General features: G+C 34.8%; 1 protein-coding gene and 1 pseudogene across 1 annotated transcript in view; both read left to right on the top strand.

Annotated features, from left to right (window-relative positions):
• Window positions 1-25,339, top strand: part of LOC147537746 (uncharacterized) — a 98,675-nt gene that overhangs the window by 53,033 nt on the left and 20,303 nt on the right. The window lies entirely within an intron of this gene.
• Window positions 775-1,203, top strand: LOC147537748 (metal transporter Nramp2 pseudogene; annotated as a pseudogene).

Below are 25,339 nucleotides of genomic sequence, written 5' to 3'. Positions count from 1 at the left end.
AGGCTTAATGGCTATTATTAATAGCCTTCAGTACTGTTTCTACCTCTTGCAAATTCAGTGTTATTGTTAAGGCCGCCCATTTGTCTTCATTTTCCAGGAGCTTCTTGAGAAGTTTCTTCAACTCAGTCTGACTTTCTTTAACATGACGAGTGATTTGTGCCTTCCCTTTAGAGCCTCTGTCCGCTTCTGCTTCGTCGCCCTTAAGATATGCGATCTGTTGAGAGTTAACAATTTAAATGAAATATGTTTAAATGTAACCAATTTAGATGAAATTTGTTTCAATTTAAGTAATACTTACTGAATGTCGAATCTTCTTGATCTTGAGAATTTTTTCATTCTTGATGAATCGAGGATACTCGCGTTTACTCATTTGGTTATCCATTCCAACCAATGCTTGTAAATGAGCTTGTAAATTAAACAATGGTTGCTCCATAGCAACCTAAACAGCAATAAGCAACATCCCAAAACGTTTTTTGAAGTATGATTGTTGAACATTTGGTTATCATAGATTTATGAACTATGTTTTCTATGTTCATAAAGCATAATTAACAATCTGCAGCCTAAAAAATTATACCTAATGAAAATCAAAAAATTTCTAATTATTAATGAGATCTTTAGACAATATTGAACATAAAATTGAACTTATAATTTCCAATTCATTTTTCTATTAATATAGCAGCCCAAAATGAACAAGCATTCCAAAATTACTTTTATGAATTATCGCATAATTATAGAACCATACGACAAGCCGTGGGTGTTGTTGGTTGTGTTATTATGCCTCATAATGTGTTTTTTCATTCGGCTCTTGTCCAATCAAGAACAGTCGATATCGTAAAGAAAGGTCGAGTTCAAGAGGCTCTTAACTACTACACAATTGAGTCAACTATTGCTCTTCCAATCTCTTTTATGATCAATTTGTTCGTGACTACGGTGTTTGCAAAGGGATTCTATAGTACTGAAAAAGCTAATAGTATTGACCTAGTAAATGCTGGACAATATACAGAAGAGAAGTTTGGAGTAGGGTTGCTCCCAATTCTTTATATTTGGGCTATTGGTTTATTAGCTGCGGGGCAGAGTAGCACAATCACCGGCACTTATGCGGGGCAGTTTATGATGGGTGGCCTATCCTCTACTTTACCTGCCAGTCTGGTGCATCTAACAGACAAGCAATCTGACATCTACAAGTACATTTCACTTCCATGAATCACTTTCTAATACCCACCACAGTACTTAATAGTTCTTCCTAAGTTTTAATAAACGTCAAACCACCCATCATGTTCATTGTTCCCATAAATCAAATAGAAAATGGTTGTTTAGGTCTAAAAATTTATTATAATAACTAAAAAAGCCTAGACTTTTTTCTATTAGGTAGAAGTTACCACAATATTATGTGTAATAATAGGTGAAGTTTAAAATAATATTGATAATTATTATTAAGGTCATTTTTTTTCTTTATCATTCCCACAATACCCTTACTTAATAAAACTCTCCCTCTCTCTCTCTAAAAACACATTTAGGTTTTTTTCTTTCTTCTACTCGTTCTTCTTCTTCTACCCGTTCTTCTTCTTCTACCCGTTCTTCTTCTTCTTCAAATCATCTTATTCTTCTTCGAATCATCTTCTTCTTCTTACAATCATCTTCTTCTTGACTCGACCTAAGTTTGAGGTTCCTGTTCTTCATCTTCTTCATCCAAAGATGATGAGTTTGATGTTCCATATGGTGGTCCTCTTGGATCAAACTATGGTGGTAAGAAGAAGAGAAATTTGATAATTATAATTGTAGCTGGTGTTTTGGGTGTTGTTGTTTCATTGTTGTTAGGGTTTGCTATTTGGTGGTGGTTCTTCTTAAGAACTGGTCAATTTGATAATCAATTAGAACAAGGGCATCAATCAATTCTCACTTTGCTTTCTTTATATAAGTCAATCTTTATACCTCCAAATCTCTTACTTGCTTTCACACAGACTCTTCCTACTTTCATAATGTGATCAATATATGAACCAAGCCAAAAGATATACGAGAGATATTTTACCCAATTCAAAGGTATGAACTATGAAGCCTCAAAAGTGAAAACAACTCAGTTTGCATTGTCGCACATGCAAACACATGTTTGCAAAATCGCAAATGCAAACACTTGTTTGCAATATCGCAAATGCAAACACTTGTTTGCAATATCGCAAATGCAAACACTTGTTTGCAAACGTTTGTTTGCAGAACAGATTGCTACAAACAGTTGTTTGCATAACAGATTGTGCAAACACGTGTTTGCAGAAAAACGTAAGCGAAAAAACACAGTATTTTTCTGGTTTTTTTTTTTTGAAAAAAAAATATTGAAAATGGATCTTGTTAGAAAGCTAATGAAAAATCATTTCTAAATACATAAATTTTATTGAAATCCGACATCTCAAACAAAAGTTATATCGATTTAAAGTTTAAAGAAAAATAAAAGAATTTAGTTACACAAAAAGACAAAAAAGGATAATTTAGTCTTTGTATACTTTTTGACCTGAATAATAATTTTCAAATGTTTTGTGCTTTTCTACTCATTTTCAATATTATTTTGACCTTTCTAGTTATTACCCCTAAATCAAATCACTTTGTAACAAAATACAAAAAGTAAAAAATCCAACTTTTTGCATGCTTTGTGACTTTATTTAGTAACTGCACCTACCCAAGTACTTCATCTCTAGTCAAAATATTAATCAAACAGTTTAAGAACTTCCATTATCACATAAATCTCAGCTCAATCACATAAATCTCAGCTCAATAACATAAATCTCACCTAACAGACACACTAATCAACAAACCCAATAGATAGAAAGCAAGAAAGAGATTACGAAAAATCACTAATATTACTCCATACCTTAACACTATCCTTGAGTTTATAATTCTGGAAACATAAGTTTGTTTGGGAAGTTCAGAATGAGGTGAAATCAAAGCAGCAGAAACTGAATACCTACGAAACAAAGGACTACTACTACCTCATTATTTTCAACAGACTCCCTTGGTCCAAAACCAGGTACTTCCCAATTACACCATTTCGGCCAATTACAACATATGAACAATCATAAAATTTTCAACTATAAATTCAATCATAAACAATATTGAACTTAAAATTTCTATTTATGAAACTATTAATGAACCATCATGAACTATTAATGAACTATACAAATAATCAAGTATGCAATATCAATCAACAATCAAATCAACTATATATGAATCAATAAGAAGACCCTAAACCATCATCAAGTTTTTGATTACTTTAATAAATGAGAAAGAAAAATTAAATGTAAAACAAGATCAGGATCAGAAACATTTATTAGTCATAACATTAGAACACTAATATCAACTAAACATTAATCCTACATCAACCAATATCAATCAACAATCAAATCAACTTTTATTTATAAGCTAATAGAAGAGTACATTTTTATTTTACATTATTTTATTTTATTTTATTTTTAATAACTTTATATTATTTTGTTTTAGTTTTTAATATTTATATATATTTTTAATAATTATGTATATTTCTTCAAAATATTTATATATATTTTTTAGATCTATTTTTTTTAGTTTTTAATAATTTTATATTATTTTATTTTACTTTTTAGTATTTATATCTTTTTTTATTAATATCATAGTATAAGTATATTATTTTGATAAATACAATACTTCGTCCAATCAAGAAAAATCGATATCGAAAAGAAAAGGTTAAGTTCAAGAGGCTCTTAACTATTACACAATTGAGTTAACTATTGCTCTTCTAATATCTTTTATGATCAATTTGTTCGTGACTCTACAAAGGGATTTTAAGGTACTGAAATTTAAGAGAAAGGGAATTTAGTAAGTTTTTCTATTTTTTTTAATTATATATCTTACTTCATATAGAGTACCAAACGATTCAGATTGATTTTATAAAAAACTTTTATTTATGAGCTAATAGAAGATTACATTTTTATTTTACATTATTTTATTTTAGTTTTTAATATTTATATATATTTTTTGTATTAATATAATAATTACAATATTTATATATATTTTCAATAATTATATATATTTCTTAAAACTATTTCTACATATTTTTTACAATCTAATTTATTTTAGTTTTTGATAGCTTTATATTATTTTATTATATATAGTTTTTAATATTTATACCTTTTTTATAAATATAATAATATAAGTATATTATTTTGATAAATACAAATTTTTACTTTTTTGAATAAAAACTTCATTAAATGCCAAAAAATGGCTAACCAAAACTCTTAGTCCCACTCTTAGTTACTAAGCACTCCCTTTGATGCATATGGTAACAAACTTTATCCCTATTAAACATAAAATATAAACTAGTTAACAAAATCAATTATTCCTCATCTTCCATATATTTTTCTAGGTGAAAATCATAAATAAATGTGAATTACCGGCGTCAGCCAAAAATGATTTGTCCCGTCTGTATTTCAATTTGAGATGCATAGAAACGATGATAACTAAATCTTGTACGAGCTGGTGATCAATTTACATTTCGTGACACAACAACAATGATAGGCCAGAGAGACCATAAATTTTTTATTTTGCAATGTCAAAAGTGTAAATAATTTGAGGAAGAAAATCCATACCATGACTTCTCGAGACATTTAAATAGCAAAAATAAATGGAATTTATGATTTATCCTAAGTTAATTAGAATTTCTATCTATCTGAAATCTAATGGGTTACAATGTCAAGTGCCTTATTCCCAACTAACGAAAGTTCAGAGCTTTGGGTAGATACAATCAAGCACAATTAAACCATATTTAGACAAATAACTAATAGAAAAGTAATTGCGCTAGCAAGATTTAAGTCTTGGACTAAGTTTTATGAGATTTTGAGACATAAGCAAATATGAACAACCTATTATGACTCAATAATGCCTATTATCAATAACCGATAATAACTTATGGACTACTATCTATTGTCGGAATACATTTTTTACTCCTAATCTCCTAAAACTCTTTTAACTTGTGTACTTTCTGATGTGCATCTGGGGAGCGAAAGTTGAAGCAAAGACGATCCTCTGATCTGTATGTAATGGGTTTAGGAGTGTTGGTGTAGGTATGTGCCTCAAACCTGACTGAAGAACTATATGGTTTCGAAGCAACACATCTAAAGAATTAGACTTTAGAAAACTTTAGTCAAATAAAAATTAGGTCAGAGAACTGATTCAGTTGCATTTTCAAACATTCAAGGATTTCCTTGAGCAAAAAGCATTTTTTCCTAAAAAAATGTGCAAACTGGTGGTTAGGGATTTAGCTGTTAACAAAAATGACTACCTTTTTTTTACCAAGAGATAATTAACATTCATGGTAATTAAAAGCAATATTGTTCGAATTAAGTTAATTATAAGGTAAACAATAGAGTAGTGAATCTAGTGATTAATGTTCGTTACAGTAATAATGGAACTGACGCAGCGGAAAATTCCAGAAAAGAATTAGATCTTCGTCTAAAACTTTTAAAACGTAGAAAAAGCCTTTAGATCTCCGTCTTAAGACTTGTAGAACCAAAACTAATACCATTAAACTAAAATACTGAATTTTATTGATCAACTTGCATGACTGAAAGAACTACTAGACCCTCTTTATGTAGGTATAGGGTTTCTTAATCTTAGTCAAACTCAAATAACAACTCTTAAAAAAAATAAAACACTAGGATAGCCGAAATCCTAAGCAAAAATACTAAACTGAAAACAATTCCCAGAAAATAGAAAAAACTACCAAAAGTCCGTTTTGAGTGTTAGAATAGTTAAATGCTCAACAAATGGAATGAAATGACTTATCTTTTATTGAGTGCAGACTCTACTTAAATAGTTGCAACAAAAACTGAAAGTCTAAAAACTAGCTCATGATCGCATATTCTCAGCTACATGATCAACAACTAACTGCATCCTAAAACTTAGGACTTGACTTATTCAAAACAAGAAAATAGACTAAGTAAACTTGACTGGTGATACTCTTTCATTCCCTCCCTTAAACTAACTGCATAAAGCAATTTAGTTTACATCTGTATCTTCACATACTCCCATAATCTTTCTAAGTTTTTGAAATGCTTCTAACTTCAGAGGTTTTGTCATCAAATCCGCAACTTGGTCTTGAGTACCACAATGAATTAGTTCAACTTTCCCATCCTTAGTAAGATCTCTTAAGAAATGAAATCGTACATCTATATGTTTGCTCCTTCCGTGCATGACTGGATTTCTTGAAAGCTTAATTGTTGAACTGTTGTCACACATAATGGTAGTGCATCCGTCTTGTGCATGACTCAGTTTCTTCAACACCCTTTTTATCCATAGAGCCTGACATGCACAATTTGCTGCTGCCACAAATTCAGCTTCTGTGGTGGACAATGTTACTATAGGTTGTTTTTTAGATAGCCATGAGACTGCACCCGAACTCAAAATAAACACATACCCAGATGTGCTTTTACGATCATCCACATCACCAGCATAATCACTATCTGTAAAAGCAAGCAGATTTTCATCTTCCCCTCCCTTCTTATACATAATCCCATAGTTAGTAGTGCCTTTGAGATATCTTAAGATTCTTTTGGCAGCTTGCAAGTGAAGTTCAGTAGGTTTAGCCATGTATCTACTAATTAGACTAACACTAAACATTATGTCTGGACGAGTTGAAGTGAGATACATTAGACTTCCCACCATTTGCTTGAAATAAGTCTCATCAACAGCAGTTCCATAATCATCTCTATTCATCTTGAATCCCGGCACAATTGGACTGTTTACTGACTTACTCTCAAACATACCAAAACGCTTTAAAATTTTAGTTGCATATTTCCTTTGACAAATGAAATTGCAATCAGATTTCTGCAACACCTCAATGCCAAGGAAAAACCTCATCTTTCCCAAGTCAGTCATGTCAAAGACTTTCATCATAGAACTCTTGAAATCGGACATCATAGTTTCATCATCACCGGTATAAATTAAGTCGTCCACATATATACTAACTATCAACACTTTACCTTCATTGCTCCTTTTAGTGAATAATGTTTGTTCATTTGGGCATTTCTGGAATCCTGCATTAATAAAATGAGCTTCAATACAGCTAAACCAAGCTCGTGGAGCTTGTTTTAGACCATATAAAGCTTTGTGAAGCTTATATACCTTATGCTCACTTCCCTTCTTTACATACCCCTTTGGTTGTTCCACGTAAACATCCTCATTAAGTTCACCATGGAGAAACGCTGACTTGACATCTAACTGGTAGATCGTCCAACTCTTTTTTGCTGCAATTGCCACTATCATCCTTACCGTGTCCATCCGAGCCACTGGAGCAAATACTTCACTGAAATCTACTCCATGCTGTTGAGAATACCCCTTCGCCACCAAACGAGCTTTATACTTGTCAACTTCTCCCAACTCGTTCAACTTTGTTTTAAAAATCCATTTGACTCCAATTGTTTTAGCTCCGGTAGGCAACTCAGTAAGTTTCCAAGTCTGGTTTTTCTCAATGGACTTAATCTCTGAATCCATTGCCAATCTCCATTTCGAACTCTTCACAGCTTCTTCATAAGTGATGGGATCTGCAGAATCTACCAAAGCCATGTTGAGTTCGATTTCTTCCTCGGATAGACCCTCCCCACTAATATAGTCCTCCATCCAGCTGGGAGCTCTTATAACCCTTCCTTCTCTTGCATTAAATTCATTTGCATTCATAGGATTTGATGCATTTGCTGTTGTCTGATCTTCTTCACTAACCTGAATTTCTTCATTGTTTTCAGCAGTTTCCTCATCATTATTATCTATTTCTGACTCATTTTCTTCTGTGTTGATCTCATTATCACCCCACTCAAGATCTAATGACAAATCCTTATGATGGCTTGCGTCCCAATCCCATTGTCTGTCTTCCTCAAAAACTACATCTTTGCTGGTCACCACTCTCTTAGATACTGGATTATACAACCTGTAACCCTTTGACTCTTCACTAACTCCAAGAAGTACACATTCAAAACTCTTGTCCTCAAGTTTAGTTCTCTTAGCATCTGGCACGTGAACATGTGCCCCACATCCAAAAACTCGAAAGTGATTCACAGAGGGCTTCACATCTGACCAGGCTTCTTCAGGAGTAATGTTCTTGACAGCTATTGTGGGACTTCTATTTAAGACATATATGGTCCAATTCACTGCTTCAGGCCAGAAGTTTTTGGGTATTCTTTTTTCAGACAACATTGAACGAACCAGGTTCATTACTGTCCGATTCTTCCTCTCGGCCACTCCATTCTGTTGTGGGGTGTAAGCATTGGTGAGTTGCCTTTTTATGCCACACTGTTTACAAAATTCATCGAACTCGTTTGACTTGAATTCCCCTCCCCTATCAGTGCGTAGACACTTTATAGACAAACCAATCTCGTTCTCCACCAATTTCTTGAAGCATTTAAACGAATTTAAAGCTTCAGACTTTTCTACCAAGAAATAAACCCATGCTTTTCGACTGAAGTCGTCAATAAAGCATAAAACGTACCTTTTTTTGCTGTTTGATGTTGGAGTCACTGGACCACAAATGTCTGCGTGTATGAGCTGCAGCTTTTGTGTTGCTCTCCACACACTTTTCTTAGGAATTGAATCTCGATGTTGCTTCCCTTTCAAACAATCAGTGCACATCACAGTGGTGGGAGGAAGGTGAGGCAGTCCACGTACCATATTTTTTGTTTGCAAGATCTGTAGACCTTTATGACTTAAGTGTCCATATCTACGATGCCACAAGTGAGTAAGATCTTGTCCACTTGTGTAATGACAGGCTGCATCCCTTTGCTCTTGTGTATTAGCAAATAGAATAAACATTCGATTTGCCGACATGGTGGTTTGAATAATCAAACCTTTGGTTGGGTGATAGATCTTGCACATTCCTTTGTGAAAAAGGATTGCGAGTCCCTTTTCTTGTAACTGCCCTAAACTCAGCAAGTTGTTCTTCAGCTCCGGTACATAATACACTCCTGTAATAATATGATTTGAACCATTCACATGTAATCTGATATTTCCCCTTCCTTTTACTGTCATTTTGGTGTTGTTTCCCAACTTTACTTGCTGCCTAAATGTCTCATCGAATTCAGTAAATATTGTTGCATCTCCACACATGTGATTAAAACATCCCGAGTCCAAAAACCATACCTCATTGCGCCTGAGGTCATGTTCTTCAATGTAAGCCATTAGTAACATCTCCTCATGCTCATCCAACTCTGCATAATTTGCCTCCTTGTCCCAACTAGGACACTCATACTGGAAATGACCAAGCTTGTGACATCGATAACACTCCACAGTGGCTCTATTGAAACTTTGTCGTCCTCTTCCTCGACCTCTTCCTCTTACATAGCCTCTACCACGTCCTCTTCCCCCATTTCTTTCATCGGTAGTTACTTTCAAAGCTTGTTCTTCTCCATTGTTCCTATAAAACTTCTGTTCATGCACAATAAGTGAACTTTGCAGTTCATCAATCGTGAGAACATCAATATCCTTGGATTCTTCGATCGACACAACTACATAATTGAACTTGTCTGTCAAAGTTCTAAGAATCTTCTCTACTATAGTAACATCTCTCATTTGTTCTCCATTCCCCCTCATTTTGTTAGCTACGGTCATAACTCGAGCAAAGTATTCATTAATACTTTCACCAACCTTCATCTCAAGAGTCTCGAAGTCTCTCCTCAAAGCTTGAAGGATTGAGCGCTTCACCCTGGCACTCCCTTCAAATTTCTTCTTCATCGAGTCCCATATCTTCTTAGAAGTATCCTTTTCTAATATTGTTTCCAGAATTGTTCTGTCAATTGATTGGAAAAGGTAGTTCTTCACCTTAAGATCCTTCAGCTTGAGCTCCCCAAGTCTTTTTTGTTGTTCCTCTGTCACAGTTGTTCCTGCCTTCGGCTCTTCATATCCGATCTCAATTAAATTCCAGTATTCTTTGGATCTTAAAAAGTTTTCCATAAGCATACTCCAATGATCATAGTGTCCATCGAACCGTGGAACAGCTGGTTGGATAAAAGAACCTTCAGTTGCCATTTGTGATCAAACTCTCCTGTACTTACAAGTCAATCGAAAGACTGCGGCTTTCCTCTCTCAGATCCACTTAGCTCTGATGCCAATTTGTTAGAATAGTTAAATGCTCAACAAATGGAATGAAATGACTTATCTTTTATTGAGTGCAGACTCTACTTAAATAGTTGCAACAAAAACTGAAAGTCTAAAAACTAGCTCATGATCGCATATTCTCAGCTACATGATCAACAACTAACTGCATCCTAAAACTTAGGACTTGACTTATTCAAAACAAGAAAATAGACTAAGTAAACTTGACTGGTGATACTCTTTCATTGAGACTCTAAACGATGGAATTTGCCCCTCAAAGTGGGCCGGGTGTGGCGAAGCGACAAAGAATGACCGGAAGGCTATTTCGCACCATTCCTCAAAATTTCGTTCAATTCCGACACCCGTAGCTTTGGTTTTGGCCTTTTTAGTCTGTCACCTTTATACTTGGTCGCATCTATTTGTTCCATGTATTTTTCGACAAATTCCTCTACATCAGGAACATATAATTATTGGGTTGAGTACTCACCAGAGAAATATTTGTAACAAAGGAGATGATAATTTAAGAAAATAGGAATAAGAAGAATAATCTGAATATAGGGTTGAGTACTCACCAGAAATTTGAGTACAATTGAAGTTCAATGAAGAGAAAATGAAGATTAAAACCCTAAAACACTGAAGTGAAGTCCTTTTATTGAAATTTGTGCAGAAACTTTCCCCAAATCTGAGTAGAAGCTTTCCCCAAATTTGCTGAGTAGAAACTTTCTTGCCTAAACGAATCTAGAGAGAGATATTTCAATTTCTTTTTATTAAACCTTTACAATTTCTTTTGTTTCCTTTTTTCTTAAATTAGTTATTTTATTTCTAAGAAAGACACGATTTTTGTATATAGGTTATTTTATATTTAAGAAGGACTATATTTTAAATTTTGAGAAGGACTTGTAGACAATAACCTTTATTAAAAAAAAATGTTTGTCCCAGTCATCATTTTCCCTTCTGTTTTATTATATATATCTATTATATAAAACAGAAGGAAAACGATGACTGGGACAAACATCCTTTTTTAATTATGCATATTGTCTAGAAGCCCTTCTCAAAAATTAAGATATAGTCCTTCGTAGAAATAAAGTTAACTATTTAAAAAACAATAATCCTTTCCTTCTTAGAAATAAAACAACTAACTTAAGAAAAAAGGAAACAAAATAAATTTCAAAAGTTAAAAAAAGAAATTAAAACCTCTCTCTTTCTCAATAAAATAATACTAACTAATTTAAGAGAAAAGAAACAAAAAAATAATAACTAATAAAAATTCTAATTTAAGAAAAAAGAAACAAAATAAATTTCAAGGGTTAAAACCTATTTAAAAAACAATAATCCTTTCCTTATTAGAAATAAAAATTCTAATTTAAGAAAAAAAGAAACAAAATAAATTTGAAGGGTTAAAAAAATGAAATTAAAATTGCTCCCTCTCAATAAAATAATTATTAATTTAAGACAAAATAAACAAAAAAAATAATACAAAAAAATAATAACTAATAAAAATCTCTCTCTCTCAATAAAATAATAACTAATTAAAATTTCTCTCAAGTGTACATAGATAATAAACAAAAAAATAATAACAAAATTTGTAAATAGATAATTAATTAGTTTGGAAATATATGAAGACTTTTTATTGGTTGAAATTCAAATATTGATAAGTTGGACAATTACGGATATCTAAAGAGTACACTTCTTGAGATATCTCTGTTCTACCATCGAAACGTCGTCTTTGAGATCTTAGTTGAGTTTTGCATTCGAGAGGATTCAAAAAAAATCCAAAAATCCTACGTGGCACTTCGAGTTTCTAAGATTGAGTTTTGCATCGGAGCTGCTCCAAGTGTTGCATTAGAGATGCTCTTAATCTTAGAAACTCTAACTGTCACATAGGATTTATATAGTATTTTCTTAAATAAGCCTCTCTAACGCAAACTCAACTTGGATCTCTAAGATGATTTGGCGGTGGTTAAATAAAGATATCTCAAGAAGATTTGCATTTGAGACCAATAGAAATCAAACCTCATATATCTTCAAAATGACTAAATATTTTTTTAAGAATATATCATGTCACATTAGTAAACAACGCAATTTTTAGAGATTTGCATCGGAGACATACAAAAATTAGAGGATCTCAATATTGTCATTTAGGAAAAAGAATCTCAATCGAGGCACATTGTCAAATAAACTTGTTTTTGAGTTTTGCATTAGAGATTTTCTTAAAGTAAAAGAGAAGCCCAATATCTAATAGAAAATAAAATCAACTAGAAATAAATGGAAAACAAATTAAGGTACAAAATAAAATCTACCCTAGATAAAGGGCAAATAAAATTTGGTAGAAAATAAAGGCCAGCGCTTTGGGGAAAGCTAAATAGTTTCCGGGGTGTGAAGACTTGGTCAAAAATTGGTCAATTTTGTTTGACAATTTTATTTAGGGGGAAAGCAACATAGCTTCTCCACCTCAGCTCTCTCTCTCTCCACCTCACCTCACTCTCTCTCCACCTCACCTCACCTCACCTCTTTATCTTCTCCGATTAGGTCGCCGGCCAGAAAATTTTCCGGCCGACGACCATGAAAAAAAAAAAATTTCACTCTCTAGAAACTCCGGCGAAGGGGTTTCCCTTCGCCGGAGTTCCGGTCTGTTGAAACCTTAGTATCGCGTAAATGTCTGACTTTTTCAACTCATACCATAGATCTTCGAAGTACCTTTAAATGAAAAATTGATTTCTCTCATTTAAATTCATGATATTTCTTAAAGGAGTTGAAGGAGATGTCCTTCGACCAAGGTGGCAATGCAACAAATTTGTCGGCTAGGACAATTGATAGAGAAGATCATCAAGTCCGGTTGATTTAGGGGTTAGGGGTCGTGGAGTTTAAGCTAGAAACCAACCACGATCGTCGAATTACGAAGTAATTCGTGGCTAACTTCGACCGGATCCTACAAAGGGTTACACATAAGAGTGTCAATTTGATCTAGGATATGACTAGCGGGAGTGAGATATAATAATGGGAATGTCGCATAAATATATCTAATAGGCCTAAAGAGAAATTAGGCAAAGATAGTACAAAAAACCCAAAAATGGGGTTTGGGGCCTAAACCGATTCGGGCACTTTTAGGGCTCGGATTGGGCCGATTTTTAGAGGGACATTTCCTTATGTTATGAACATTAAATCTGCCAATTTTGGCTGGGTTTTGACGTCATCTCCTTAGGGAATTGAGAAAATATCAACTAGTTGCTATTTTCGATAATTTCCCTAAATCTTATTCTAAAGGGTGTTTTAGGAAACCTAAAAGGAGGTGAATTCTTATACGGGTTCCATATAAACACTCTCAGGGCAGAGAATAAGGTGTGGAATTTCTCTCTAAGCTTTCTTACTCTACTACATCAAGTAGAGAGGAGAAAGTGAGTTAATTCCCAACTATCTATCTAGTCAAAGAAGGTCTTCTATCCAACCACCATTAGTGTGCTAGCTAACAACAAGGTGGGAGATCAAGTTGATTGCTCGTGTCCCAAGTAGAGGAGCTACGTTTGAAGCTCTTGGTCTTCTCAAAAGCGATTGGAAAGGTTCGAGGGAAAAACTAGCGAATAAGGTATTCATCTTCTAGTTTTGCTTAGTATTATTATGGGCTATCGTCCTGGCTCCGGCCAGAACGAGATCAAGCCTCGGCCAGGACATGCCGGCCCTATGGGCCGTGTCATGTCCGGACCTTATCCGAGCCATTTTGTGGGCTAGGGCCGGGATATGTCTAGGACTTGTCCCGAGCTTTTTCGAGGCTTTTCGGACCATGAAAAGAGACCATCATTCGAGTGGGAGTTTTTGCCAAATTTTCTTCCGATTCCAACCAAATAATTCCAAAATTAATCTGGGCCATCCGGAAGGCCAAAACGAGTTTCTCTTAAAATTGATTTATGAAATCATTAAGAATCGAACCAAGTTTTTCCGAAATTGACCCGGGCTTTCTCGAGCCCAAAACGGAGTTTTTCTTAAAGTTGATTTTAGAAATCATAAAAGATAAAACAAGAACGCACCATCAGTCGAATTCTTCGAATTTAGACTTAAGGTCCGTAATGTGACATGGGATGTCGACAAAAGTATCTCCCGGATTATCATGCATATATAATTCTTAGCCTTGATATATTATATGATTCATGTGATGTGAATGCGGGAAACTAGTATTGCCATAGATTTATTTCTTATTCTTGTTTTAAGCACGGATGGGTGCATGCTTTGTAATTAATTTTAATTTCAAGTTTATACGATCTGCGAATCGTTAGAGTCTTGTAATTAGAATTTAGGGTCAATTAGTCCATTGAAGAAGCTCGAGGAAGGAATCCAAAGGCGAGTGGGAGAAATCAATGGAGGTTCAAAGATGGCGATCTAAGACGAACCAAAAGGCGAAACAAGAAGAAAACCAAAGGAGATTAGATCTTCTAGGTTAGGGGCCATACTAGGATCCATGTCTGCTTGATTTACTTTGTCTCATGCATTTACTTACTTATTTACGCTTTATGTCGTGGATGTTAGTTAGGCTAAATAGTTCACTATAACAAACGCCAGACTAGCGTAAAAGTCCCTAAAAGTAATCTTGAGTAAAGTGCCTATCCAGATTTAGACACCCTTTGCGCCCTTGTTTGAGGAAGGTGGGTCGGCCTTCGCAGAGTACCTCCTCTACCTTGTGACAATGCGGGTAGGTCTATAGAAGAGGCCTACATGTCTAAATGGTTCTACTCAAGAGATCAACAAAAGAATTTTGGATACTCGAGGTAAAAGGATAGATTAGTCATTCATCAATGAAATCTATCAACCAAGAGTCATAAGGGTATGATCAGTGAAGTAAGTTCACTCACCTGGAACGACGGAGTCAAAGGGCAGGGCCCTAGTCCGCTTTACTCTGAAGAACTGGGGTCTTGGAATCACTTATTTAATCGGGAACGATTTTATATTGAATTATGGGTGAAAGCTAATGTTTTTAAAAAACGATAACGAATTTTAAAACTTTGTCATTTCTTTATGTAGAATTAAGATGACAAAAGATAATTTCAACTTCCGCTCACTTCTCGAGAAAGAAAAGCTGAATGAGCACAACTTCCTCGACTGGGAGAGGAACCTGGGAATAGTTCTCAGGATGGAATGCAAACAAAATGTACTAGAAACTACAATTCCTATATTGGATGCTACTTCGACTCAAGAAGAGAAAGATAATGAAAAGAGTATTCGGAAGAAGGCAGAGCCAGTAACGTGCTTGATGCTAGCAACCATGGAACCAACTCTTCAAGAGCAGTTCATAGACATGGATGCTTGCTCCATTATTCGACGACTTCGGGAAATGTTCCAGAAACAGTCGAGATTGGAGAGGTTTGAAACCTCTAAAGCACCTATGGACATGCGCCTCAAGAAAGGAAAACCAGTAGGGCCTCATGTTCGTCACATGATCAGGCTCATTGGCAAGCTGGCCGAACTGGGTTTTCCTTATAGCCAACAAACGACTACCGATACTATCCTCCATTCCCTCCATAGTGGTTTCAACCAGTTTAAGATGAACTACAACATGAATGGATGGGACAAGACATTGGAAGAACTTCATATCATGCTTCTAACGGCCGAAAATGATGTAGCAATAGTGGAGAATAAGAAGGATGTTCTTATGGTACAAAAGGACAAGGGTTTCAAGAAAGGTGGGAAACAGAAGAAGAAAACTGCATCAAAAGGAAAAGGCAAACGAGTTGCCAAACCTAAAGACAAAGGTCCTTCTTCTGACACCAAATGTTTCTACTATGATGTCAAGGGCCACTGGAAGAAAAACTGCCCTAAGTTCCAGGAGGACAAGAAGAACGGAATGGTAGTTTCCGGTTCAGGTATTAACAGTTAATTTATCAAATAATGTAAAATTCCCAATATGGTATTGGATACCTAAAATGCCCTATCATTGTGAATGTACAGGTGCAACTGGGAACTGAGTATTTGGCTAAAGGAGACAAGATCCAAGAGAGAGCAGAAGCCTAGACTGCTAAGGATGCTGAAAGGGATCAGAGTCTACTTTAGGCACTAATCTAGATTAAGTGTTTTTCTAGTTTTTAACATCATCTCTGTACTAAGTATTATGGAGAAACTATAAAGAAGTTTATTTCTATATTGAGATGTTATAAAGTGCTAATTTAACAATACATACCAAAAGATTCTAAACTTGGTTAAACCTGCAAAGAGACTTATGACTCTCATAAACAGGCTCGTCCAAATTACAAAAGGATGAGGATGGTATGTCCAAAATAACCAAGAATGCTTAAAGAAGCAATGAATCGACTGACAAGAAAGAAGGTCTTGAGTCAGAAACAGATTGTTGATCGTCGGTGTATTTCTAATCTATCCAAATTTGGAATGTCCAAAAGGGATAAAGATGAAATAACACGAATCAAAGCCTATCCAAAATCCACTAAGTCTAGACATAGCTTCCCACAAATTTACCGAAAATCCGTCTAACAGCTAAGCTTGTAAAAGCGTTACAAAATTTAGCTAAAGTCTGACGCAATTTCTTTAGAAGAAATTTGGGTTTTTTCCACAACCGATCAAGAGAACAAAAGTGTTTGTTGCTCTTGATAGTATTCTTATAATAATTAGCATACCTAGTATTCTGGGAGAAAAGTACTAATTATTACAAGAATAAGTGGGAGAAAAGTACAAGTTGAATTAATTCGATCATGAGAAAAATCATGAAGAGTCATGAAGAACAATCATGAAAATTGTACAAGCCGATTAAGGTTGACCAAGAGCAACAAAACTGTTAAAAGACAGTAAAACCGCGGTTCCTTGGAAAAAGGAAAAGGTGGAGATTGGATCTTAAAACTTACCGCACAAAAGCGAATGTAATTCGCAGGAGAACTCCAAAGTAGTTGAAAGTTTCTCTAAAGGAAAAATGTCGAAGTAGTTGAGAATATTCCAAATTGTTGTTCAAAAGCCCTAAAAGGTCAAAAGTAAAATCTCAAAGATTCAGAAGATAAAGGTTATTTCTAAAGAGATAAGAGACCTACGCAGAGACGGAAACTGACTCTAGATTTTGGCTAGAAACGAAATATAGTCATGGAATCTGTATCTCATCAAGACATGTATCTTGATAATTTAAGTCAACGGAAGACCTAAATTAGTTTTCTAGAATAGAAAACTGAGAAGGATGGAAACATTCGAGTTTCCCGAAACTAGACAAAAGGAATTGGATTTCCCCAGTCCAGTTATGTCCATACGCATGCTTAAAGAATCTATCGACGGATTAAAGCACGCAAGAGGCAGAATCTTCGATTCATAAAGGCAATCAAAATGGTTTTGATCCCTGAGGAATGAAGAAATTCTTGAATCACGTACTTCAAGAAGGTAAGTGGGAGCAACAAACCTTTCGGTTCCGTATGCAGAGTACATACAAAAGATTGAGTACGACATAAGATGTTGTGTAACAGTAAACGTACTGACTCAATAAAAGGACCACACACAAGGATAAAATGCCATTTTGGGCATCTAAAGGTCTATAAGCGTAGATCATGAAAGATGATAGGATTAGAAAGACTCAGTACGCTGAGACGCTTGAGATCCAAAACTGAAAATCTAAGACTCGAAAAGTCTAAAAGAATTTCAACCCAAAAACTCATGACAAAGAGCGTTGCAAAACCCGGAGTCTGAAGAGACACCGATGAGCAAGCACACATGAGAGAAACATTTATGTTTGAAAACATAAAGTCAATCATGTTGGACATGATTAGCATTGAGACATCCAAATTCGGATTGGAAAACCGAAACACTACTTAAAACATTCTAGAAGGCTAAAGGATGAAGTAGTACAAGAGTTGAAACAAGTCATCGTAGCAAACTTCCAGACATGGAAGGAAAGTAGGCTAAAAGTGTTTAGGCCGGGAACTGTTGCAAATACTACATGAGAGTTAAATGCGTTAACTCTAGTAAAGGTTACTAGAAATTTTCAAGGTTGAAGATAACAATCCTCAAATTAATTAATAATTAGCAAAGTTTAAAACGGACTACATCGGTAGTCAAACTAAACTGTCACTAAGACAAAGTATGAGACTCATACACAAGTCTAAAGGCATGGGGTACATTTAGAATAGACCTTGACAAGTAAACTGAGCGGGTAAAAATGAGTTTTACGGAAGAGGCTCAAATTTACAAACTCTCGTTATCGGAAATAAAGTTAATTATTTCACAGTCGTCTAAGTTTGGTTAGTACTTAAACGATAGTCCACAGATAATAAAGCATTCGGAATAGGTTTGTCAAATACGTGATCTGGTGAATGAAACCTTATTAAGTGAACTTGGAATATTTATTATCATCTCCCTAGTCCCGGTCGTTGCATGGACAACAACGGTTAGCACGGGACGTCGATGAGATAGCGCAGTTTCATGGGCTATAGAATAGGAGTATTCAATACGACTACGTGGGTGTGTAAAAGGTTATACACTGGATAACCCTCGATATCAGAAGTACATCACTCGTGATGAAACATCAAAATACTTCTCATAAAAGACAATTGGAGAGATTCCTAAAAACATGAGTGCTCCACTCATCTTATGTAAGGAATGCCCGACTTTGGTTCCGTTAAACGCCGCGCCGTAAAAGGAGTTTATAAAGGCGGATACTGGAAAGGACAGGATATACATGAAGTAAAGTGGGAGCGCAAGAATGGATTGTGTCATCCTAATCACATTAGGTACAAAGTGTCTCAAGGCCACTTGATGAGTAACAACTGAAAATGCGTGGTCACGCTCAAACGGATTAGGAGTTAATCATTTGTCCTTTACAGTTGTACTCGGATATCAAGATAGTCTGAATGACGTGACGTATCAGATGGGATACTAAATTGACACGGGAATCGAGCATTGCACTTGTTCAAAGTCCAAGTGGGAGTCTGAAGGAGTTGAAGGAGATGTCCTTCGAAAAGGTGGCAATGCGACAAATTTGTCAGCTATGACAATTGATGGAGAAGATCATCAAGTCCGGTGGATTTATGGGTCGTGGAGTTTAAGCTAGAAACCAACCACGATCGTCGAATTACGAAGTAATTCGCGGCTAACTTCAACCGGATCCTACAACGGGTTACACATAAGAGTGTCAATTGGATCTAGGATATGACTAGTGGGAGTGAGATATAATAATGGTAAGGGAAATGATAAAGTTACAAAAGATTTTGACAAAAAAAAGTTCCCAGCTGATGTGGCGGGTGTGGTTTCAAACTTTGACCAAATCTAGGCCGTTGAGAGATGAAAATCACAACCGCCACATCAGCTGGGAACCTTTTTTTGTCAAAATCTTTTGTGATTCTAGCATCTCTCTAATGGTAATGCCCCATAAATATATCTCATAGGCCTAAAGAGAAATTAAGCAAAGATAGTACAAAAAGCTCAAAATTAGGTTTTGGGCCTAAAACGATTCAGGCACTTTTAGGGCTCGAATTGGGCCGATTTTTGGAGAGACACTTCCTTATGTTATGAACATTAGATCTGCCAATTTTGGCTGGGTTTAGACGTCATCTCCTTACGGAATTGAGAAAATATCAACTAGTTGCTATTTTCGATAATTTCCCTAAATCTTATTCTAAAGGGTGTTTTAGGAAACCTAAAAGGAGGTGGATTCTTATTAGCGTTCTATATAAACACTCTTAGGGCAGAGAATAAGGTGTGGAATTTCTCTCTAAGCTTTCTTACTCTACCACATCAAGTAGAGAGGAGAAAGTGAGCTAGTTCCCAACTATCTATCTAGTCAAAGAAGAAGGTCTTCTATCCAACCACCATTGGTATGCTAGCTAACAACAAGGTGGGAGATCAAGTTGATTGCTCGTGTCCCAAGTAGAGGAGCTACGTTTGAAGCTCTTGGTCTTCTCAAAAGCGATTGGAAAGGTTCGAGGGAAAAACTAGCGAATAAGGTATTCATCTTCTAGTTTTGCTTAGTATTATTATGAGCTTATGCATGTGATCCTGGGAATACTAATGTAGACATTAGATGTCTTATTTCCGCCATTGACATTAGTATAAGGGTGTAAAACCCAACATTTCTTTCATTAACTATACTTATATTTTGATGATTCATGTTTAGACTAAGTGTCTTTAATGTCTCATACTTAGGATTTGATAGTTAATAGTTAGATTATCGCTTGAACATTTATGTTTGAAATCAAAATATTATATTTTGTTCTAGAAAGTCGTACTTTCCGAGGTTGATAGAGTTGTCTCACCTCGAGACTCGAGTTATCGAAGATCGAGTTATCACTGATTAGACAATAGTTTACGCATATTTAGCTGGATTTCGAAACCCTAGACTTTCTCCACATAGAACTTCTCTGTACACTTTATTTTTCCGTCATTTTGAATTATTTATTATTTTTCCCACCACAACATCTTACACCGAAGAAAATCCAAATTAGTTATAGGAGTCAGAATAGATTGACTTAGTCTCTGAGGAACGAACCGGTCTTACAAGAACTATCACTTGACGCCCGTATACTTGCGGGTGGTGACCTTTTTAGGAAACTTTCTAGGCCCACCATCCATCCAACTGTAGCTGCTATTTTTGATGAAAATTCATCAAAAACAGCAGATTTTGAAACTTATTTTCAAAAACCATTAACTTTTAAAACTTCTTTTTCGAAAACACTTTTGAAAAACTCGAAATTTTAAAGTTTTACACATTGAAATCCTTTCAATTTCTATCCGATTACGTCTAAATCTAATTTAAACTAATCAATTTCATGTCTAAATCTATATCCAAACATAGAGTTATCTAATCAATTAAGTTCGAATCTAATTCGTCTAGTCAGAGATAGTTTCATACAACCGGCTCGTGATGTCACTGTAGGAATTTGTGTGTATCTAATACAACTATTTAGTGTTCTAAGCGGAATCTCAAACATCATATGTTAACACTACATTACCCAGGATCATATAGCATGAACTAATCAATGAACTAGAAGGGAATAAATACCTCTACCGCGTTTTTCCCACGAACATTTCCAATCGCGTGTGAAGATCGAGAGCTCCAAGTGTCGCTCCTCTACTTGAGACACCGAGTAGGTTGACTTGATCTCCCTTCCTTTCAGTTTGCTAGAACTTAATAAAAGGTTGAGAAGAACCCTTCTTCTTGACTAGATTGATAGAATTGGAGCTTTTTCTCTACAATCCCCTCTCTTCACTAGCTGTATATTGAGAGAGAGAGATGTATAATTATTCTTCCTGAGAAAAATCCACACTTTTTCTGTTCTCAAATGACCCTTATATAGAGAAACCCTAATTAGAATCATATTCAAATTAGGTCTTTCTATTTTCCGGTCACAGAAAAGATAATTACCAAAATACCCTTTTAAGGTATTTTGGCTATTTCCTTTAGTATGGTCGGCCAGGGCAGCCCACTATGGGCTTTATCTGGCCGGCTCACTTATCTTGGTTGGCCATCATATGGCCGGCCCTTAGAGCCTTGCTCCGGGCACCCTTTTGAGCCCGGTTCTTTCTATCTTGTTACGAATCTTTATTCGAACCTTTTCGACCTATTAAGTTGGATCTAATCCATCTTTAGCCTATTCCTGTCTAGTCAAATCTCTCTGATCAAGTTACCACTCTTATGTGTAACCCGTTGTAGGATCCGGTCTATGTTAGCCGCGAATCACCGAAGTAATCCGTCGATCGTAGTTGCTTCTAGCAAAATGCTACGACCCCTAATTGGACCAGACTGGATGATCTTTACACTATGGTCATCGTTATCTTAGCTGACAAATTGATCGCATTGCCATCTTGGTCGAAGGACACTCCTTCGGAAGGACATCTCCTTCAGACCAAACGGATATATCCTTCAAACCCATGTAAGAGATATTATGAAATTCATTATAAAGATAGTAATTTTGTAGCATGAAAATTTCCCAAGCACTTAACTTTTTAAATGTCACTAGATTTATACATATTAATAGGTACTTGTAAAGCTTTCTACCATCTTTTTTGCTTTATTGACTATTTTATATTTTTATTAAGCGATTTTCATAAGTTAGTTCAACCCATGAGTTGAACGAAGCAATCTTGTAACCCAAGATTAAGTGAGGATGTTGGTAGAACTTAAATGACTCCTAATGTGAAATTTTAGATCAAATTGGGACAAATAAATGCTACCATCACCCTAGACTTAATCTAGACCGTTGAATGAGATGATAGTGAGTGAGATGAACAAACTCCTCGTACCCAAAACCCCTTATACCAAAAACCCTTCGTCTCCAAACCATCGCCTCTTTGTATTTCTATCACTTGATCGCCCAAACCCTTTATCCTCTAAAATTCAAACAATCTCTTCGTTCTCTAGAATTCAAAGGATCTCTTCGTTCTCTCATCTTCCTTCTCTCGACGATCAAACCCGAAATATGTTCCTAATCCTGCAAAATGGAGATCTGATGTCTACTTTGCTTAGTTTGGTATTTCAACTTCTCAATTGGTAAGAACAATAAGAAATTTAGGTGGGGATTTCTGAACCAGTCAATCTATACAAATAACATTTTGATTTATAATTATTGAACTTAAATTTTGATTTTCTGGCTTTGTTTTCACAGTAGGAATCCTAGCTCATTCATGAAGAGATTCAAAAGAAATGCCATTAGTAATAGCAAAAGTGGAGAATAAGAATTGTGCAAGTCTTTTTAAGAAGCAAAAGGGTATATAGTAGGAAGAAATACACACCTAAAACTGTAAAATTGAACATGTTCATCTTTTTATTATTTTTGGTTATAATTGAATAATCTTGGGTTTGTGTTTTTATCTCCATTTCTCTTTTAATGAAGGAATATGTCCTCTATTTCAATTGGAAACCAAAATAAATGCACACAAAAGTAATATTAAATTTTGAGTTTTTTTTATTTACATGATCTAAGTTAAAAGCACAAAAGTATTCATAATTTCTTCTTTGCTTCTGCTGGTTCTTATTTATAAAGTGTTTTCAGATCATGTGTTGTTACAGGCGCGGGAGGCGGATGAGAGAGTTTGTTTGTCATACTTGAAACGTTCATTTAAAGTTAGAAATTCCCGACCTCTCTCATGTTTCCAATCTGAAGTTTAATATTATGTAACGACGACAAGAAGTTGGTACCTCCTTTTTGAATTTAGAATGGCGGGTAATTTTTATTGCAGGTTCAAGTCCCAAGCCCTGGATTTGAGACATTGCAATGCGGTATTTGCAGACTTCCATTTCCTGTGAGTGCTCACTGAATTGATTAAGGTTTCATGCCATTGCATATGCTTTTATAGGTAGGCTACTGCTAGGAGAAAAAAAAGGAAACCCATAGTTGTATCATATATATTTCTTATCTGAACTCTCGTGTTCTTGCATCTAAATCAATTGTCTTGTTCAATATCATGTATCTAAATCACAAAAAAAAGGTTATTCATTAGACTACAATTACATTCTACCAAATATTCCAGAACACTTTGAAAAGAATAGGTGTAAATTCCATTCTAGGTATCAAGGAAGTTTACATTTTCATAAACGAAGTACTCAAGTTTTGAAATTCAAAAGGCAAAACAATGTTTAACAATCAAAAAGTCGTTAAACTGGTTTCTTGTCGTGGGTGTGTAAGAATAGGATTCATTCATTGATTCATTCCATTTTCTATGTTAGTATAAGTACTTGTATTTATTTCTTTAAGTTCAAGCATCTCTGCTAATGCTTCATTTGTTAGTGGCAATCCTCAAGTAAACAGTAAGTCATTCCCAACTTTATATTTTCACTTAAAAAACTGAGTTTTATATGTCATATGGTTTATCGTGATCTTAACTAAAACTTAGGTTGTTTGCCTATTTGTAACGTTTTAACGAACAAGAGATCCCCGACCGCTCTTGAAACTTAGTTATTTATTTTTCATGGTATTAACTATAATAGCTATTTCTTTTTCATGGTATGAACTATATATAATTGCTGATTTTTCAAAGGACCAAACAAGTTGGACAACTTGAGGAAGCTAACAAAGTCATTCCAGAAGCAGATGTCAAGTGAAGCAGCAACAACTCAACAGGACAACGATGATGATATTCCAGAACTCGTGGCTGGTAAGACATTCAAAAGTGTAAGGAAGGAAGGAAAACTTCTTAGTCATTATTAAGGAGCTTTTCTTTCTTGACTACATTATAATTTAATATTTGTTTTACACTAGATGGAGAATGATTACGAACCAAAAGTTTTACGAAATAAATTTGAATTTCTTTCTTGAAAATAGCTTACAGACTTCTAATAATATTAAATGGTATATATATCATCTATTTATGGTTCCGATTGTTTCGGTATTTTACATTTACGTTTGCATTGCAGGGGTCACTCGAAGACTTTGATATATGTGGAAATATATTTGAGCTAATCAACACATTTTAGAAAGAAGTCAATTCTTTCTTGCATTAGGTTATACTAGGTATAGCCCGTGCCTCCGGCACGGCGAAACTCATCAAGCGCATTATATAATAGCAACTACAAAGGTCTAGTACACTATGTTGGTATTCTTATATTCCATTTATTCATGATGGGTTGGCCCTGTTTCTGATAAATGTACTATATTCACTAATTTGGTTTGAAGATTGTATGTTATTTCAAGTCCTAAATTTAAAATTATTTCGTATAGTTCTTGATTTGTGCATCATTCCCTATCAAGTTTCATCAATCAAAAATACTTCATAAGCTATTTACAGAGACATACACAAATATTTTTAGGTATGTATTATTTATTTATGTTTCCGCACTCCGTTCAATTTCTCCTGATAGAGTGTAAAATCAAAACGTGTCATAGCTGTTTGTTTAGCAAACCAAAGTTCTATATTGAACTAAGTTGGAAGTTATATAAGTTCAGTCACTTGCTTCAAATTTCATATGAAAAAAAAAAAAGTTTCACATTAGTTATCACAGACTGGTAGAAACTTTTAATATTGGTAGTATGTGGTACTAATATTAACAAATGTAAGAATAAAGAAAGAAAGCAAAATGACAATGAAGTTCAATAGATAAAAATGAAGTTCGGAATAGATCAAGTTCAGTGGATAAAAATTACTGAATTCAAAATAAAAAGAAATTAATACTATTTAGGACAATGATAAATTAAAGCAAATACTAATATTAACAAATGTAAGAAAAAAAAAGCAAAATGACCTTAACTTTTTTCCATTGAGTTAAAAAATATGAAATTAAATATTTGCGTTGACATATCTAAATAATATTTAAAAATATATATAGGGATAAGGAGAAGGA

This window comes from Eschscholzia californica, unplaced genomic scaffold (genome assembly GCF_041429995.1).
Source record: "Eschscholzia californica isolate CP2 unplaced genomic scaffold, dmEscCali1.0.p SCAF_5, whole genome shotgun sequence".
Classification (NCBI taxonomy): domain Eukaryota; kingdom Viridiplantae; phylum Streptophyta; class Magnoliopsida; order Ranunculales; family Papaveraceae; genus Eschscholzia; species Eschscholzia californica.
Note: the sequence above shows the minus strand (reverse complement) of the source record. Positions and strands in the feature narration are given on the sequence as shown.